We start from the raw sequence: 16,443 nt of genomic DNA, 5'->3' as shown, positions 1-16,443 counted from the left end.
ACTTAAATTAGGTTGTACCTCAGTATTATGGAGGGTGGTGGAGCAGGGTTTTCTTCCCAGAAATGCCCAAGTGATGGAGCAATTGGTAAGGGCTCTGTATTGTCACCTCTTGTCCTATATACTGGATCAATGGCTCAGTGACACTCAGCAGTGATATCTCACTGTCTGAGGGACTCATTTAACTCCATCCCCTATCAATTTGATGTCTTCTCTTCATTTTTATTAGTAACACTGATTTTTACCAAGGATAGAAGCTTGTACGGAGCTTGCATCATTTAATTAAAGGGATGATGTAAACATGTGTCTGAGATTTCCTGTGGACACTGACTTCTGGGCGGTTATCCATGCTGTGTTTGGACTCTGGGAAACTGATATCTGTGTAGCACTTCCTTGGGACAATTTGGTTTGTTTTGAAAGTAGTAGCTCATTTAAAGCCACTTAGTATGTGCTCCAAAGCTGAGCTGCATCAGGGCTTCAACTGATTTCAGCTCTCATCAAACAAATGGACATGTCCTTGTGTCTTTTCATCAGGGGACCCTCAATACACTGATGTTCTTCATGACTGTGGGCAGGGCAGTCTGTCCACTGAAGACCTGCCCAGAAGGGTGACCACTGCCTAGTGCTGTGTTTGTTCAGATGAGGCAAGACATATTCTTAAACATGGCATGTGTCTCATCATTCTCAGCAGATGAACCTGCTAATAGAAACTTCAAACTATAGGTTGAGTGTTTTTTATTTAGAGAAGCTGGACAGGTTCAGATACGAGTGCACTGATGTTGTTTCAAACCTGACATTCTCATCAACAAGGAGCCTCCACAGTGTAAGTTGTAGTGCTGCTGGAAGATGTGGCTCGAAAAAAAAAAAAAATAGGTAACATAAAGAAAATATATTGTCCTTTGGAAGTGGAATGGGTCAACTGGTTTTCTGGATGCAAATTTATAGCCTTCACTTAGAGGCAAGGCCACATCACCAGTCCATACAGCAGCCTTGGAGCATTCAGCACACTTGAAAAATTGTTGCAGAATTTGCATCTCACGTGGAACTGGAGATCCAGATGTTAGCTCAGAGTCCCAGTGTGTGTGCCATGCATGTCGGGGACAGAGAGGAAGGACATCAGCAGTCAGACAGCACAGGCGCACACAATTACCCCTATCAGTCAGTTATATTCCCTTTGTAATTAAATCGTTGTTTGGTGTTTCAGTGCATTCCTTATTGCACCAATGTTGCTACGTTTCTCTCATGACTTCCTCTTTCTCTGTTATTCAGGTAGTTATGCTACCTTGCTCACAGCAATACTGGAGCTATTCAAGAAGTGCATCACCACAGGACTTGCATTTATCTTCTGTGGCTCTCCCTTCTTCTTTGTCCCTGAGATTATGACAGAGGTGAGCATTTTATTTTAACATTTTCCTTTTCTTATCACTGCTGATAAACAGGCATTGGCAAAGGAGTATCTTAGCACTTGAAACGTGACAGCTTCATGATCTGGTGGGAACTCATTTCAGAGCCAGTGCTGGGAAAGGTTGGACTCCTCCAGAAGTGAGGTTTATTTGCATGTATCCCAACATGGCCTAATGGTGTCTGGGAAATAGGCTGTCCCAAACATCATCGTGATCTCAGTGGACTTGAGCATATTTAAGAAAATCCCAAGACCTGAAAATTGACTATGAATAGAGGAAAATGATGGGCAGGATAGCTGCCCATCAAATGGTGGTCAGTGAGTGGCTTTGCAAAACATCCTGTAGGACTCTAGAATATCTGAAGAACATGTGTGTCCTGGGTTGAGTGAGTGGTGGAGTTTTTTGGTGGCAGGGGAGGGGGCTATCAGGGCGGCCCCCTGTGAGAAGCTTCTCGAAGCTCCCCCAGCTCCAAGTCAGCTCCACTTCTGTTTGGGAAATTGAGCCAATCGGCTGCGCCTCTGCGATAACGTATTTAAGAAGGGACGTGGTGACGGGCAGTCGGACTGGTGAGGAGGAGTTGCTGCAGCTGCATGAACACCAAGGTCAGTGGAGGAACGGAGGAAGAAAGGAGTGGGGAGGTGTGCTGGAGCAGAGACCCCCCTGTATCCTGTGGTGAGATGGCAGGGCGGCCCCCCCTGCCACCCATGAAGATCTACGGTGGAGCAGACATTGATTTATGGCCTGTGGCTCCTGCTCGGATTATCAAGGTGCTGTGCCTGAAGAAGGCCGGGGTCTCATGGGAAAAGGTAGCCCCACTGCTGTAATTCAGCGCTGGGAGGATTGCAGCATGCGGGGGTGTCCCACGCCGGAGCAGCTCGGGAAGGGCTGCAGCCGTGGGAGGGAATCCAGTCGGAGGAAGTTAGTGACCCATGACGGAGCAGTGTGGGGAACGCTGTGGCCCATGGAAGGAATTCACGTCGGAGAAAGTTTGAGGAGGACTGTCTCCTGTGAGAGGGGGACCACGATGGAGCAGGAAGAACAAGTTCCGGACACTCCCCTCACCGAAGATGAAGGAAGTGGCAGCGCTGACTGCACCCCCCATTCCCTGCCCCTGCGCCACTGGGGGAGGAGGTAGAGATATCGGGAGCAGAGCTGAGCCCGGGAAGAAGGGAGGGGTGGGGGGAAGGTGTGCTCAAGATGTGGCAATGCCTCTCACTGTCCTACTCTGTTATGTGTTGTTAGTGCCTGTAATAAATGTATGTTCTTTTTTTCTTCCCCTAACGAGTCTGCCTTTTGCTCGTGACCATAAAGGGGAATTTTCTCCCCATCCCAGTCCTATCTCGAACCCCAAGCCTGGCTCTCTGTCCCTTCTCATTGCTGGAGGGGAAGGGAGAGAGAGCTGCTGCACTGTGGTTGGCTGCCAACCAGGCCCAAACCACGACAATGGGAAATCTCCTTATTCAGTTTATATCATCTAGAAATTAGAGGGGTGAGATTCCTGAGTACTCATCTTGAGAGAGGAATGTCAGAGAGTGATTCCACCCCCCTGCATCAGCATGGGGAGCTGCGGGAGAGCACTCTCCAAGCCCAAGGTAAGGCAAGTTATATTACTCACTAAAAGAGATTTAAGCTTGGAAATGTTGCAAAGGGCTAAAAACATGCAGAGAAATGGTTACTGCAGCTCAGTCATGTCCCTCTGACAGTGGTCAGTAGGAGAAGCTAAGCAACTTTTTGTGGCTGTCAGAGTCTCTTATCTCGAAGGGTTGATCCATAAGGGATTGATGGTCCAAGCCCTGCGCTCAGCCAGGTCATTTTCACTACAACATGTAAATGTATTATCAACATCAGGACATCCTGTAGACTTACTGAGTGTATAAGAAGCCCTGGGTTACCAGCTCAAGCCTCTCACATTAAAAAAATAACCCAAAAGAGTCTTCTTAGTGTCACAGGCTGGGGTCCTGCATTTGAAAAAAAAAAAAAAGGGAAAATGCTCATTAAAAAAAAAAAAAAGTGTACAACTGAGAGGTTTAGGAGGGTGATCCAACACCCTGCAGCCAGAGAAAGAGACTGTCATGACTCTTAACTCTGGTAGTCTGGGTCAGACCCTAAATAGTTGAGGTCAAATTATTAATACAGAAGGTAAGTACCATTACAGATACTCAAGTCAGGCTGCATCCTGACATTTTCAGTCAGTAAAAAATAAATAGCCTTTCTTTACATCTAACAAAAATCTCTTCCCTGGCTCTCCTTGACAGTTCCCCCTCCTGTCTCCACCTCCAGAGATGTCTGAACAGTATAATTTCCTTTTATTTTTAGCCATCTTTCATAATTGAACATATCTCTGTGTCAAAGAGAAAACGTTCCCATGAATTCCTCAACAGGCACTTACTGAAAGCAATTGATGAAAATTAAATATTTAATGGGTTTTTATACCTGTTGAGCTGAGGCCTGTGTGAGCATCATGAAGTTCAGTGAGGCCAAGTGCAGGGTCCTGCACACGGGTCAGGGCAATCCCAAGCACAAATCCAGGCTGGGCGAGGAGTGGCTGGAGAGCAGCCCTGCGGAGAGGGACTGGGGGGTGTTGGTGGACGGAAAACTGACTGTGAGCCACCAACGTGTGCTCCCAGCCCAGAACCCACCCATGCCCTGGGCTGCAGCCAGAGCAGGGGGGGCAGCAGGGCCAGGGAGGGGATTGTCCCCCTCTGCTCCGCTCTGGGGAGACCCCCCTGCAGTGCTGGGTCCAGCTCGGGGGCCCCCAACAGCAGAAGGACACGGAGCTGCTCGAGCGGGGCCAGAGGAGGCCACGAAGATGCTCAGGGGGCTGGAGCAGCTCCCGCATGGGGACAGGCTGAGAGAGCTGGGGGGGTTCAGCCGGGAGAAGAGAAGGGTCTGGGGAGACCTTAGCGCGGCCTTGCAGTGCTTAAAGGGGGTACAGGGAAGCTGGGGAGGGACTATTTATCAGGGAGTGTAGGGATAAGACAAGGGACAATGGTTTTAAACTGAAAGAGGGCAGATTTAGGTTAGACAGAAGGAAGAAATTCTTCCCTGTGAGGGTGGTGAGACGCTGGCTCAGGGTGCCCAGAGAAGCTGTGGCTGCCCCCTCCCTGGAAGGGTTCAAGGCCAGGTTGGACGGGGCTTTGAGCAACCTGGTCTAGTGGAAGGTGTCCCTGCCCATGGCAGGGGGGTTGAAACTAGATGATCTTTAAGGTCCCTTCCAACCCAAACCATTCTATGATTCTATGACTTGGTGACACTGCTGCATCTCAGCAAAATTTTAATGACATCAGGATGGATGGGCATGGGGCCATCATCTCTCCAGCCTCATTGGTGCTTCTGTTTTGGGGTCAGTATTGAATCTAGCCTGAGGGGTGCATAAGTCAGTGGCAGGTGAGCTCTGGGAAGCAGTGGGTGCTCCTGAACCCAGTCTGCTGCTCCTACTGAAGACCCAATACTGCTGCCTAGGGCAAAGCTGATGTTTCTCACTTGTCAGTAGTACTAATGGTGGCTGCAGCACTCTCCAGAGATCCAGCCATATTATTCATCTCATCTAAGGTAAGAACCGCTTGGAATCTAATCTGGGGTCCACCTAGCCCCATTCCTTCTCTTGCAAAGTAGCCAGAGCAGATGCCTCTGGAAGAAGACAGAGGAGCTCCTTCGGGTGGTCTCCTGCATATGTGCTGCCCACCTCATGAGTTTTCACTTGGGACCTTCCTGAGGCATCATTTTTTTGTCTTTGTTTTTAATAGTCTTTGAAGGGCTTTTCTTTCCTAGATTAACTCACCTATTCCTAGGCCATTTCTGTGCTCCCTCTTCGATGCTCAGGGAGACAGATACTGCTCCTGCTCATCCTCAGCAGCTCAGCTGGATTTTGCCTTGGCCTGAAGAGCTGTAGCAAGAACATTTCAAAGCAAGTAGAGGAGCAGAACCATCCCCTTGACAGCACACAGTGAGGCAGGAGTTGATTCAGTTTAACGCAGTTAGTAAAACCGACCCTGAGGATCCAAGGTTTTAATTGCATCCACTTCACAAACCAAGCTCTCTCTTCTAATCAAGCTCTCTTGTGGTGACTCACCCTTAGCCCAAAGCTGACTGCTGTGGAGATACAGAGAATGGACCTCAGTTCTCCCCTGCCCTTTCTTCTTCCTACACCATCTAATAACATCTCCTTCCTATGTGCCCTTTTCTAGGCTGCCTCCTGTCCCACCCCGGGTGTCACTGCTCTGTCCCCAGCCACCTCCCAAAATGAGCAGTGCCTCATGCATCTGACAGCATCTCAGTGGAGAAGGGTGCAGGGAACCCTGTTGTGTCCTCAAAATTAAGGAGGCAGGACCCCACCTTTTCACTGCTGCCTCCAGACATGGGTATCAGCCTAAGGAGGGTCTCACGTGCTACCCGTGTCAGTCCCTCGTGGTTTTCTGTTGCGAAAGCTGCAGAAGAGAGTTTTCAGTGTACCATGTCTGCTTGGGAATCATAACACGGCTGGAATTTATGAATCATAACTAATTGTGTTGCCAGGTACAGGGAGGATTATATGATGTGTGATCTAATAACTCCCAACTGTTTAATCATCTGTGGTATGTTCTGAGCATGTTGCACGACAGGTAACATAACTGACCTTTTAAGGTGAAACCACAAAAGATGTTTCTTTCATAAGTGTTTCCTTGCTCTGCTTGGATAGAGCACTCTTGCGAGTAGCAGGACCTCCTGGCCTGGTGGAAGCAGGCGGGAGTGTTGTCCCACAAGCATTGTCACATCTCAGAGGAGTTTCCCACTGGGATTTCTGCAGTGATTTCAACAGCAAGGGAAGGAACAGAGTCTGTATTTTGCATGAGGCTGTTGTTGCACTTGAGTCTGTAGACACCCAGAAGCCCAAGCAGTCTTGGCTGGAAAGGTTCTGCCATCCCAGAGGAGACACCACTGGGATGGACCTATGACTGCAATCTAGCCCCACTGTACCCACATGTGAGTTGCGTAGGGTCAGAGCTAGCAAACTCGTGCCATTTGTGCACCATTTATTCACTCCTGTTCACCAACACAAAAGAAACACTGTTCCCCTGTGAAGACCTGCCTCCATAATGAAGATATGAATAAGGAAAATTATGAAGGTGTCCCTTGCCTGGCAGTGACAGTCCCTTCCCGCTGCTGCCCTCAGCACTGAAAGCAGCTGAAGTGTGTGCCACCAGCACAACATCCTCATTGCCCTCTTGGGCTAAGCTTAACTCAACTGATACAAATATATCTGCTGTGTGAGCATAGTTGCATTTAACTGCTGAGATAAATTTAAAATAATTGCCCAGGTGATGTTCACTCTTCCATGGGCATTTGTGAACAAGCAGGGGTTTTCTGAGTAGCCCCATGCTTTACCCAAGAGCTGGCAGTGACTTTGCCAGACAGCCAAAACACAATTCTTGCTCTTGAACATCTTTCCTGCGGCCCTTGGAGTAGTTTCAAGTGAAAAACAAAACATCGACATTTTAAACGTTGTCTCCCACACAGCGTCTCTCTTCAGCCTCCATTGCCGCTTTCTGTGGGTTTAGAAGTCTCTGGTGGATCAGTCTGCCCCCGAAAAAACGTGGGTTTGCCAAAATAGAAGCATTTTTGCAGAAGGCAATGATTTGGCTGAATGTTTTGCCAGCATGCGTCTCTGAGTTTTGCAATTTGTTTCAACATTTTGTGTTTTTGTTTAATTTTGGATTTCATTTTCTTGTACAAGCTACTACCCAACCAAAATATTTTAATGTTTGCAAATAATTTGGAGGGGAGGGGTGGAGGGAAAATGTTGATTTTTCAAATACATTTTGAAATGTCAGGATTCCCTACTGAGCAGTAGTCCCATTTTGCTGTCAGCTCACAGCTTCAGCTCTGGTTACATAGAAGTTAATGCCACTGTGAAAGGACCTGAACATCTTTCCCAGTATGCTTTACTTTCAGGATGGTGAATTATTTAAAATGCTTTCTATGGCTTTAGTCTGTCCCAGGTCACAATTTTGTATTTCATTAATGTCAGTCTCATAACTGATTATTTCCTTTCAGGTAGCAGCTGGGATCTTCTGTCAAGGCCCAAGGTGCAGTTGGTGCCTTCCTGGGGGATGATGGAGAGCAGGGAAGATGGGATCTGGCACGATGCACTAATTCAGCCAAATCTAAGGATGACTGTGACCTGCACAACCTGGGGCAAGTTGGAGAAGAGCGAAGCCAATGGCTGAAAAGAGAAATTACACAAGACACTCAGGGTGATAGACTTTAGAGGTAGAGCACAGGACAAAACAAGAAAAGGTCTTTCAAGGGAATGGGAAGCATTTGTATTTGATATACCCCTGTAAATACTGTTTTCTGGCATCTGGGAAAATTGGTCAGTATTCATAGTGGGAAAAGACAGTGAAGAATAATGTGTCCAGCAGAAATTCCTGCAGCTCTTGGCTCAGCAGAACACAACTGCTGAAGACTGGAGCCTGCTCAGGACACTGGAGCTAACACCTCCACACTTGTAAGAAGCAGGACCTTGGGTGACCATAAGCAGTAAGCTTGGGATGTCATTAAAATAGCAACACCTGCAGTGGCACAGAGCCCTGAACTCCCTGCTGAGGAGCCTCAGTGTGTTGCTAATTCAGAGGGAAGATGCCACCTACTGAATCACCCAAACCACTTCCTGCAGTACCTGGTTTTCCTCACGTTTCCCATCCAAATAGTGGCTAGACCCCCGTGAAAAATGCCGCCTCTGCTGAAATAGCTGGGCTGGCCATTGCTGGATTCACACGACGCATCACCAGTGGGACAGCTGCAGGAGGAATAACATACAGAAGGAGTAATGCTTGTGCCCATGCTACAGGCAGAGCTGGAGCATGGCCCAGTTCCATACTGGAGCCTGTCAGAGTACAGCTCTTCATCACAGCCCTCAGTGGAGACAGGCGACATACAGACACTTGTGGCTGCTTGCAGGCTCTTGGAGATGTGCGGGTATTGCCAGATATTAAATGCATTGGGATTGGTGATTTAGGAGAGCTGCCCAAACATCTTTGGGGCCAAAGTGGTACCAGCTTTCAGATCTCTGATGCATCGATCCAGATGGAGATGGACAGCCAACATGACCCCTCGTCCTGCACCAGAGGACCCCTCTCCAAAGCAGCTCCTCCAGGAAGGGCGCGTGTTTGGTCAGAACCTTCTCTCTTGAGCTGGTACCCAGCCTGGTACATTGGTGGTCCCTCAATCGTCATGGAGTTGCATGCTCACAACTTGCATACCAAAGTCAAAAACCCCACAGTGATTCCTCTGGTCATTATTTTCTCAATATATTGTCTCTGCCAGGCAGTTAGTCAGCAACAGTGGCTGATGATGGTGGAGCCAAGAACCCTCTACAAGAGAGTTCCTCCCTTGCTTTCCTTCACAGAGAAGGAACCTGAGTGTCCCACTTGTTCCCTGGCCTGGAGAAGACCTGCAAGCAGATCTGCAAGCCATGGGCATTTTGCACATTCACACACTTCCCCAGCATCTGGTCAAGCCAATTTGATGACTGTTGTTCCTGAACATGGACTGGAAAACAGGGATATCTCTCGGGCTGGCTGAAGCCTTCAGCAGGGAGGAGGGCTGTGGCCCTCACAACTGCCTGCTTGCTCCTCAGCTTTCTTTTTCTCAAAGGCCTCAGAAATCTGCAGATTCAGAGATGTTTTTTCCCCTTTCTTGAAAGCATGTCTAAAAATAAAGAGAGTATTGAAACCAAGCCCAGCCCATAGAGCAGAGTGTGTAGGTGTGATGCTAAACAATACCTGGGGCTGTGAACCGTCCTGGGGGAGCTGGCACCCATCTGGCAGACATGCTCTCTCTCTTTCTCCTCATTCTTTCTTTGAAACCTTGTCAAAGAGCACACAAGATGATGAATCTGAAGTCGTTTTGTTTGAAAATGACCTACACATGTTGTTCTGGTTATAAGAAGAGGACAAGGGGTTTCATTTGCAAAACCAGCTGGGACCCCCAAGCTGCTACTGTGCTCTCTGCTTTTGTTTTCTAGCTGAAGGTTTCTAGAGGTGACTGATAGAAAACATTGATGGCAGATACTGATTCATGGTGGCAGACCAGGATGTCTCTGAGGTTTGGCCCTTGGCAGATGTAAATAGACCAGCAGACAACATGCGGTGCACAGAGGTGAGTTCTTGGACAGCCCTGGCTGGCAAAGAAGGGAGGGTTTAATGGAAAAGAGCTCCTCCAAGTGTCATGAAACCATGAATCCTCAGCTCAAGACCTGAAAGGAAAGCTGCCATGGCAGTTGTCTCATTAATTGCAGGTTCTCTGTGGCTGAGCAACGTGGACATGCCAGCCCCACAGTGCACTTCTCGCACATTCCCAGTATGTTTGTGGGTTGGTCTTGTGGGTGTGATGGGGAGACACGGGTCTCCCCTGAAGATGGGGGATCTGTAGGGCCTTTCCATAGTGAGAAAAGCCATAGAACATGTGCATGATGCTACCATAGTCCCTCAGGAGAGCAGTGCCTCCACCCTGCCATAGCAAAGGGGATTGGGGCAGAGCGGGCACTAACATGTTAATCCTTACACAGCCTGAGGGCTGCAGTTACCACGGATGAAGGGCTGTGGTGGAAAAATACGGACTTAATGCCATCTGTAATGCAGTGGAGATTGATACAAAGGGGATTTGCCACTGTTGGGTTCAGTAAATTGCTTGGTGATACCATGACCTTGGAGCAGCCCATATCCTTCCTTTGCATGGCCAGGAGGGGCTGTATGCAGCCTTGGGGATGGGAGAATTACCCTGTGATGCAAAAAGCCTGGGATTTGATGGATAAAGGTAGCACTGGTGGGGCAGGGCATGAACAAAATGAGTTTTATTGAGCTGCATTGGTCTGCAATAACCTACACAGGGGCACCTCTCAGGCACTGCGTCCCAGCTACTACAGCAACCATAGGGTCAGCAGTTCCCTTTTCCTCTCTGCCTTCCCCATCCTCAACACCTTTGGCAGGACTGGAAAATAGTAGGAAAGAAAGTATCTTCAGAGCAAGCCAAGTCAGAGAGCAGCAAAGCTGAAAGGAGGGCTGGAAAATCCTGGTGAGAACCAAACGGGATGTACTTCCAGTGGCAACTTCTCAGAGATGGGCTTCCAGGGACAGTCCAGCCAGTGTTTACTACAGACACCAGCAAAAGAAAAAGCCATGAACATTGCTTAGGCCCCACATCAACCTCCCCTCCCACCATCCACCTCCCCTACCAACATAAATTTGCAGCTGGAAGCAGTTTATTCCCCATCAGTCCTCCAGGAGCCAGTGGTGAGAGCAGGAGCTGCTCTCACAGAGGGACCCTGCAAATCCTCAAATGAACACTCGGACTGAGCACTGTTTCCCAGGGGGATCGGGGTGGATTGGATAATTAATCACAGCTTGTCTGGGGGAGGATGAGGAAGTCTGAATAAAGGTGTTAACGGCTCTTAAAGGCTTTCCTGGTTTGCAGAGGGTGCTGCCTCAAACAGATTATCTGGAAATACTATTAGCTGGAGTGGGAAAGGGTTTTTTCCCTCCTCTAGGCTCTTTGTATCCACCCTAAATCTGCTTGAGCTGTGGAGACAGGTTTTATTGGGTGGGGGGAGGTGAGGGAGAGGTGTTGGCTGTCAGTGGGTCAGCAATTAATTGGTTTATTCCTTTCTCATGGTTATTTTCTAACCAACATCTGCTAAAACCCCGGTGCCCACTTTCTCCCAGCTCAGCAAACAAGAACCACAGGGATTTGCATTTGGGGGGACCCTGGGACATGAGGCTGGCTTTACAGGGGCTGACGGGAGGTCCCTTGTCAAGCCTCTTTCCCAGTTGTCTCATCTTAGGAGGAGGATGTAATTGGTATTTTCTGTCATGGGATGTCAGCTGAGGGATAAGACCCATGTTCCAAGAGGAGGAAAGAGCTGCCACAGATGGATGGTAAGCGAAAGCAGAGACATGCCCCCTTTGCTCCAAAGGAAATTTTTCTTCCTATATCTATGTGGCCCATTAGTTCAGACAAATGCTCTTTTTCAGCCCTGTGCCACCTTCTTTCCTGGCAGAAGTGGCCCTCAGCCACGTGTTTCTGGGTGAGGGTGGGCTCTCCTCCATCTTCTGCTGCCATCTGGGAAACCATTTCCCATGAAACCAGTTTTATTGGAGCAACGCTCCCGTTTCCCTGTGGCTTTGTCAGAATTCTAGTGACTTTGCAAGTCAAAAACAGGGTGCCATCAAAGCAGAAACCTTGTGCCCTGCCAGGTCCAGCTCTGTCCAGTTTCTGCCCACCAGCCCCACCACTATAGGGGAGCTGAAGTCAGCGGCAGGGCTGTGCTGGCACAGTTGTGCCAGGCAGCAGAGCCTTGCTGGGAGCATCACAGATGTCTCTCTTACAGTAACTGCTCCAATAGGGCATCTTGAGCTAGGAAACAGCCTTTCAGACCAGAGCAGGGATAGAGGAAGAACATGGCTTCGGCCTGAAGGATTTTGATATTTGTAGCTTGACATCATTTTGGCTTGGAGTGAAAAGCAAGCATTTTGAGTCCTATAAAGGTGGTGGAGTGGGGACTGTGAAACTGCTGGTGCAGGGGAATTCCCCCTCTGCTCTGCCTGCCTGGCCTCCCCAAAGCCTGCTGGGCAAGCAGGAAACCCCCTTCATGGAGAAATTAATCTGAAATCACATCACCCACAGGGAACATTCCTTGTTGCCATGCTGCTACTTCTCTCCCAGCTCTTCCTAGATCTTTAATAGGAATTAGGCGCTCTGAGCAGAGTCCCACAGGCTGCTTTCTTCATGGTTGCATTGATTTCCAACAACTAACTTAGCCTCAAAGAAAGCATAATGAAAGCAGCACAGTTCCAGGTCTCTCTTTTCCTTTACAGAAGACTCTCCCTTTTAAACACAAAGCACAGCAAGCCCAAACTGGATCCCTATTCTCGTTGGGGATCAACCTGCAGCAATGATGAGAGAAACGCAGCAAGTCCCCAGCCCTCTCCAGAGCTAAACTGCAAAACCACAGGCTTCACCAAAACCCTTCAAGCCAGCCAGTCTCCTAGAAGTGTCTCTATCCCCTTCTCTCAACTCAGGGCTGGAAATAATGACAGGTATGGAAAATCCATTACAAATAACTAAATAACCCTCCATGCAGCACTGCCAGCTCCGTAAGCACTTCCCCAGCTGCTGGGAGACTGCTGGAGCACTCCCTGGAGTGAGCAGATGCAGGTGGTGCTGGCATGTGTCTGGAAACAGCCCAACAGTGGGGGGGAAGCTGAACCTCCTGGTTGTCTGGACCCTTCCCCTCTGCAGCAGGACCTCTCAGCAAGACCTGTGGCCTCTCTGGGGTTACCAGACAGCCCAGTGTACACCCCAGGGAAGTCCCACTGGAGGTTCAGGTTCTGGGCTCAGTGCTTTTAAGGCAGTGGCGGCAGAGTGGGGAGATACACTGTTTCCTCAAGACAGCATTAAAATTACTTTTTCCTCCCAAAAGGTCCTTAAACATTCACCAAGCTGTTAACAGTCAGGGTGGGATCTGGCTGGCCAACCTGCAAGGTGGTGGTGGGATAGAAGGGAAGGAACCAGGCACTTCCCAGGTTGGAACTGGTGACCAGCACATTAACCATGGGAAAGGAGAGATGTTGGCCAAGGGCTCCAGTGAAACCCTGTCGTCAGGAGCAACCCACCAGGTGATTTTTACTGTCTGTCCACTGGCACCTGAAGCAGCACATGTTGCTGAGCAGCTGCTACGTGCTCATCCTGAAGCCAAAGGCTGCATCCACAGCCGACACTGCATGATTTTTCTCCAAGGGTTTCTGGAGAGCATGGAGCAGGCAGGAACCAGGAGATGCACAGGCTGTTTTGATGTTGAACTTTTGTTACTGTGTTAAGTAAACCAGAAAGCAAAGGGTCAGTGTTTCTGGTGTGCAGGCAGGCTTTGAACTAAGACAAGCTCTTGTACGTTCAAGTGTCCCTTTCCTTCTTGAAGGATGTTTCTGGTAGCATGTTTCTGGGGAAGGAAATCAGCCATGTGGTCATCAGGGTGGCAGAAGGAACTCTGAACTTGATAGTGTTAGATAAAGGCACAGAGATGCTCCAGGAAGAGCAATTGGACAAGGGGCTTGTCACAGGCATCTCTTGCCATATTCTGCCAGTGCTCCTCATTTCCCTGAAGACTTTAATTTTGCAAAGCAAGTTGGACTGTGACCACTGGGACTGAATAGATGTACCTGGTTAGTCTTGTGTTGCCTATTACAGGGATAGATAGGCATACTGTACATGACGGAAAGAGACCCACAGCTTGTTCTTGTCTTGAAGAGCCTCCTGTTGGAAGTGAAGGACTAGGGTTCACACCACAGTTTATGTTTCACCAGCAACTTCTCCTGCTGTTGAAATTGTGTTGTCTCTCTTAATCATGCAAGGCTTATTTTCCCACACTGGCAAATGAATCCATCACCGTTGGCAAAGCTGGGGGCTGGGAAGTTTTAATTACTGTTTGTACAGTGCTTCGGGGCTCTGGAGTTAATGGTGCTGGAGGCCTGGGAAGGGTTATATTATATACTGGCAGTTACTTATATTTTATTATATGAGTTCTGTGGTCCTGTCAGCAGCTCCTTCCTGATGCATAGATGCAGTGAGGCTTCCTAATGCAGGTAGTACAAATACCCACTCCTATAGCCACTCACTGCTGATGAGCATCACTGCATGGTAAGAGGGGATCTACTCAAGTCCAGTCACCTCTAGCCCAGGTAAACTCAGTCAGCGTGTGCCTGTAAATACCCACCTGCTAGACAGGAGAGAAGAACTCTAAAGCTCTCCTCTCACGAGGCTTTTCCTATTAAAGCATCTCTTCCTTGGGCAATGCAGCCACATCCTGCATTAACCTTCCTGTCCCCCTCCTTGCTCAGAACAACACCTCCTTAATTCTAATCCATCAAATTCCTCTCTCCTCTACCTGGAAAAAATGGGATCTGGGGACAAAGAACAAACGTGAAGGCATAAGTCTCTTTTCATGGGAAAGGAAATCTATCCAGTGTCCTGCTGGGAACCCTGCTTTGCCTAAACCCCGGCATAATGCAGTAAGAAGTTAAGGCTCTTAGTGGGCGAACAGTGCAAGAGCACTATTAAGCATGTCTCAGGTCTTTGCAGTCAAGTGCTCTGGGTTGCACTCAGCGCACCGTGTTTCGCACAACGGGGCAGTCGCGGCCCCGCTGCTCCGGCATCGGCATCCCGCACTTGCCTGGTGTGGGCTGCAGAGAGGATGGGCCACTCAACGGCCTCTCACAGGTCAACATCAGTGCTTCAGAAAATTATTTTGTAGAGGATAGGAGTGTTTCGATATTGGCAGTCCTGGAAAAAGGACATATTAGCTGCCAATTAGCATGTGTGCCCATGTGTGTACAGCTGTGGATGTGTGAATTAATATGGTATCTAGGCTTATGATACCATCCACATGAAAATCAGTGAGGGAATATGATGACTTCAACCTAAAATACAGTTTCTTTTTTTTTTTTTTTTCCATCACATCTGTGTTTTGGTGGCACACTTAGTTTTCTGGCAGATATTGCAGAAATATTCATCTGATTACTGCAAGGGGCAAAACTGGAGTTATGTACAATTTTCCAAAGCTCCTAAAATGCAAAAGCCTCCCCAAAAGTGTGCTTTCCCTCTCTAGCCAGCTGTCACCCGGTGGTTCCTCCTGAGAAGTGGCTCCCTGGGGGGGGTGGGCAGCCCCCCCGCTGCTGTGCCAGGTGTAGCAGGCAGGGGAGGATGGCCCAGGAGAGACCCCCAGGTGACAGCACTGCAGCCACCACCCAGTGGGTGACATTTCCAGCACTGCTTCTGATGTGTCCCCTTCAGCCTGGGGTGGATGGAAAGCAGGAAGAAGTTAGCTGAGCCTCTGTGACCCTGATACTGCTGCTCAAGAGGGTTTCATTTGCTGCCAGGTACGTTAAATGGCTTCTGTTAGGTGGCTGCTGGGTTGAGACCTGTGGCTTTCTCAGGGCGACTGGTTCCAGGTCCCGTGGGTTACCACGGCTGCGTCACCAAAAGCAGCTGAGGAACTATCCACCAGTCCTTTCAGCAGCACCAAAGCATGTCAGGGTGCGATGATGGAGCCAGCCCAACCCCATGTCAGGGAAGCGCAGAAAGGCACGAGGCTGCTAACAGGCCAACTCAACATCCCTGCAGTGCTTCCCCACCAGCAAGCAGATGTCAGAGGAACGTATTTTGTAATGGGTTTATTCAGTGTGAAGTAACTCCTGTTCTCTCTCTTTCAGGATATTCTTCTCTGCAGCCTGCCTGACATCCAGCAGCAGCAAAGAAACAAATGCACGGATCCAGGTATTGCCTGCTGCTGGGCTTATATCACGAGCACTCAGGAGCAGTAAAAAGAGTGCTGAGACTACAAATTTCACCTTTAATTTAAATCCTTCTATTTAGGGATGCGGCCAGAGCTGGCCCAACAAGGGAGAATCAGCTCCAAGCACTCCGAGGAAGCAAACAGTCCATTTAAAGGCATTTAATGCTGGAGAAAATGGAGAGGGATTCAGCACAAAGCCACAAAACCAGTTTTGAGGAAGAAACACAGCTTGCCTCCTGTCCCTCTCCCCTGTGAACTGAAGGGGAGAGGCTGTCTATCTCTGCCTGTCCCTTCAGGTCAGCATCCCGGGCAAAGGCAGCATCCCTGAGTGCTCAACAGTCTCTTTGAGTGCAGTTCTGTTTATGTTGGCTGCTGCTGATCCCAGCCCATCTTCAGCACATGGATGCTTTTAACCCCTTGGGGAAGGGTCGGTGTGGCCGACCGGAGGGGGAGAGCGCCAGCCCGCTGCACACTCCGCAGCTGCCAAGGACACTGCCACGATTCATTCATGTCCCTTCTCAAGGCACAGATTGTAAACACAGTAGGGAAGCCGGGCCACGTCCCAGCCCAGCCTGGCTGCCTGCCTCGAGGTCTCCGTCGCCCAGAATTTGGAGCTCGCCTCTTCTTCCATTGCCTCTAAGCAGTAATGGTGAATGTTTCAATAATGTTTCCTAAAAATAAGAATGTCAACAGAAATAACCATTTAATAACATGAGT

General features: G+C 49.0%; 1 long non-coding RNA gene across 1 annotated transcript; it reads left to right on the top strand.

The window, feature by feature from the left end:
• The first annotated feature begins 7,437 nt into the window (after nucleotides 1–7,437).
• Nucleotides 7,438–16,381, top strand: LOC116960985. Its single transcript, XR_004406707.2, has 4 exons — nucleotides 7,438–9,539; nucleotides 12,254–12,475; nucleotides 15,644–15,707; nucleotides 15,807–16,381. It is a non-coding gene; the product is annotated as an uncharacterized LOC116960985 (long non-coding RNA).
• Nucleotides 16,382–16,443: the final 62 nt, after the last annotated feature.

Source organism: Tyto alba, unplaced genomic scaffold, assembly GCF_018691265.1.
Source record: "Tyto alba isolate M040663 unplaced genomic scaffold, T.alba_DEE_v4.0 Super-Scaffold_3, whole genome shotgun sequence".
Taxonomy (NCBI): Eukaryota; Metazoa; Chordata; class Aves; order Strigiformes; family Tytonidae; genus Tyto; species Tyto alba.
Note: the sequence above shows the minus strand (reverse complement) of the source record. Positions and strands in the feature narration are given on the sequence as shown.